The sequence below is a fragment of the Aplysia californica genome, unplaced genomic scaffold (genome assembly GCF_000002075.1).
Source record: "Aplysia californica isolate F4 #8 unplaced genomic scaffold, AplCal3.0 scaffold00740, whole genome shotgun sequence".
NCBI classification, from domain to species: Eukaryota; Metazoa; Mollusca; class Gastropoda; order Aplysiida; family Aplysiidae; genus Aplysia; species Aplysia californica.
Window position 1 is genome coordinate 47,200 of NW_004798010.1, and position 3,907 is coordinate 51,106.

Sequence of the window (3,907 nt, forward strand, 5' to 3'; positions counted from 1 at the left end):
TGGGGGGGTCTTCTCCCCCCTGACAAATTTTTTATGAATAGATCTAGATCTAGATCTAGACTAGAATTAATCTACCGGTCCGAGATTTTCCATTGAGAGATATTAAAAACTGGGGAAAATCATAAATTCCTAAGGTTGAGACCTAGGCAAAGTCAGTCCGCTGGTCCGGTATTCTTCAATCTTACCTGCAGCTTTACTTTGGTCAGGGGTAGGGGTAATAGTTGGGGTAAGAGTAAGGTAGGATGGTAGGGCAGCAGCATATTAATCGTTGGGGCCAAAAAAAAATGGATCATAATCACAATGTTGTTTTGTTAGGCCAAGTGCATACAGACACTCATGTCCTTGTATGACAGTCACATTGTTTACATTATTAACTCACTCAACCCAAGACCCACACTTTCGGTTTGTCCCCTCTCCGTAGGGATTAAAAAAAAAAAAAAATTGAACAAAATACTAAATTTTAACATGTCCTACCCAAAGTTGGTACTGTAGTCTCCGCCTAAACGCATGGTGCTCGGGAGGCCTCCTTAGTGTGTGTTTTATATGGAGCGTGCGTTTTACATGAACCTTTGCAAGGGGAGGCAGGGACGCTGTCATCTCATTGCCTTGATATTCAAGTGACCTCCCTTTGGGGTGGGGGTCACTTTGGACGAAAATGTGACGACACGTGACTGTTTTGTGAAGGTTTACGTCTCAATTGAGTTAAAAAATCGTCATAATGATGAAAGCGTACGTTCGAGCGGAGCGTGCTTTTGTATGGCGTGTGTTTAGGTGGAAACTACTGTATACATTTAGGGGGCTCTCATGGCCTAGCTAGGTTAAGGTGTTTGCCTCATTCAAAGGTCCCGGGTTTTAATCCAGGTAGTGACCAAAACATTTTTTTCTCTAAAATTGTCTCCTTTCACCCCCTTTCCTGAGCAATGATCTTTCGTCTGCTTTCGTCTCCACTTTCTGCCCCCCCATCTCCTTCACCCCCTCCTATAGGCTCCTGGCTTTTTCTGCAGCCTTTCTACTGCTAATCCTTGGCTCCTTCTGACCTCTGTCTTTCTGCCACACCCCTGATCTTCTGGTAGGAAAGATCTACACCGAGCCTTCTCAGACGAGAGTGAAAAATCTCGGAGGTCCCGTGTGCAAGTGATGGAGACACACACTCACACGCGTGGAGAGGAAGGCAGTGAGATGCACACAGCCTTTGCACGTGGACATAAGATCTAGTCTAGCCTAGGGCAAAGCTACACACAAACGAAAAAAATACAAAGAGAGTCGGGGAGATGAGAAAGGGAGGCAGGCTGCGATTTCCCTTTTGCCCCCAGCTCTCCGATAATCCTGATTAATATTATATATCACGCGCGAGGTGGTATGAATGTGGCACAGTGACAGCAGGCAGTGGTACACACAGACAGTGTGTAGGCCTTGTGTGCTGTATCATGACTGGCTGTCTAAATTTAGTTTTCCTTTCCCATTCAATCACAAAAGGAAAGAAACAAACAAAAACTATCATGGCGGGTAAAAATGACAACGCCCACTTTTGGGCGACCGCTACTTACGAACAAAAGGTAATGAATCAGGAAATTTTAGACTGAAAAATCTCTGGATTATGAACAATGTCTACTTCGCGTTCAAGCACGCTTCAGTATTAAGCACGCTTATGCTTTCACCCGATGACCTTACTTAAAACAGGCATAGACTGTATCTTTTTTTTGTTCTAAATTTGGGCTTGCACTTCTGGTCATACTTAATTTTACTTTTACTTTTTCATCCTTTGTTGCCGTTAAGCATCGAGGGGAGATGCAGTTTTCTATGGTAGGCCAGCTCCGCAGCTCTTTCAGTTGTGATGTTATGTTTTCTTAGAGTTTCCTTGACACCCTTGATCCACCTTTTGCGTGGCCTTCCTCTTCCTTTATAGCCTGAGTGCTTGGTGTTGTAGGCTCTTGAGGCTGGCTGGTCAGGTGACATGCATAACAGGTGGCCAAACCATTTTATCCTTTGTCTTTCTACTTTCTATGTAACGCAGGCAGGACTCAGTGCCGATTGCTGCTCTTACTTCTTCATTTCTCTGCCTGTATCGTCTTGTGATGTTAAAGGTTTTGCGGAGACATTTCATTACGCATGCGGTGATTTTGCTTTCATGGATTTTGCTTAAAGTCCAGGTCTGGCACTGATAACATAAAAAGTGCTGCCAAGATATTTAAACTTCTTCACCTGTTTCAGTTGTTTACTATTGACATGGATGTTCAGGGGACTCTGGTTTCGGCTCACTTTCATGACTTCTATTTTTGATGTGCTTATTTTCATTTTGAATTGTCTGTATCAAAAGAAAAATGGTTACTCTTCCAATTAGCCTATGGTCTGCTTCACACAAAAGTAGTGTTTTCAGTCATGAGAGTGAAATTATCCGAACTGATGCTGTCGGCGTTAGGGTTGGAGTGTTGCGGGCGCATAGTGATATTATTGGCGTTAGGGCTGGGTGAGTTAAAGTCTTACTTGAACCATGAATTTATAGATTACACTGGCAAATGAAACTCATGGTGTGTCTATGGACTAAGCTTGTTCATTTAAATTGTTATTTTGACCATTCTGTATGTTTCAAGATTGTTGGCAGAATTAAAGCCTAGGTTAGATTAGGGCCTATTAAAAATATTGTTTAAATACAAAAATCTTTGTTGACTTTGACAGTTTGTGGTCAGCAGATTACATTTATGGTCCAAAGAACAGCATCATCCAAATACATATAATGCTCCAATATGAAGATTTTAACTGTGAAGTAGGAAAAACTTTTTAGAAATGCAGTGGCTTCATTCATGCAGTTTGCAGGCTGCGTTCACGGTGCCCTGAATCATCCACCATTGGCACAGAGGCATGACTGACACTGACACGCTACGGTCACTCAAAGTTCAAAGTGAATGAGGAAGCAGCACGGGAATACTCGCGTGAAAAATAATGCAGCAGCAGTCCGAATGCAACGGAGTTTACGGAAGGCAAAGGTATGCGCAACAAAACAGCCATGGTCGACAAGGCCTCGCTTGCTCAGTGCGCGGAACACGACTTAAATCCTTCCTTCCCATGTGCGGACCCGGTAACGCCCGACAATTTGAAAATACAAGTCGTTCGAAGAAACAAGGGAGAATGGAAGAAGGGAAGACAGGTGGGAGGGGGTGAAAAAAATAAGAAGAAGCAAAAGGAAATGGGTAGGGGGTGAAGTGAGCAAGATCATTCTTCAGTTGCAAACTACATTCAGGGCTCCGTGAGTGTAGCCACTGCGTTTCAAAAAAGATTAAAACTTTGTTGGGCTGGCCATTTTGAAATTAAAACGCCTGATTTCAGTATCATTGCTGTGTTCTATTGAGCTGTCCTCAGAGAAGCATAAATTTTGAACAAAGTAGTGCTGCAAAGAAAACTTAAGTATGTATTTGTAGGACTTCAACATTAGACGGAAAGCCTAGCTCCATGACAGACCCAGTGGGAGAAAGGAAATCAGAGGGCAGCAAAACATGAGGATTGTGAATTAAAAATGGTGAATCTAAGAGAGAATCTCGGACATGCTATAATGAGTGGAAATACTCATAATGGGGCAAACTTTTCTCTTTTAAAATTTGTCTCGTTGCTGGCCATAGTATAAGCCATATATTTCTTCTCTTCTTGCTATTAAGAATTTATACTCCTCTGCATATGTGTTGGTGATCTTCTTGAGACATTAAATTAATGCGTCTAGTTTTTAATAGTTAATAGTTTAAGTTGGATTTTGCATGGCAAAGAACTGTTTCTGTGAATGTCTATTGCTTCTTTTGTTTGGTTGAATAGGTGATTTGATAGGTTAATTTTTCGAAATGATTTGATACAGGTTTACGTCGAGATGGTTCATATATATGTGTATATATATCATATAGATAGATAGATAGATAGATAT

The 3,907-nt window shown here is 41.8% G+C and overlaps 1 protein-coding gene across 2 annotated transcripts in view; it reads left to right on the forward strand.

Moving 5' to 3' along the window:
• Positions 1-3,907, forward strand: part of LOC101846771 — a 30,836-nt gene that overhangs the window by 833 nt on the left and 26,096 nt on the right. The window lies entirely within an intron of this gene.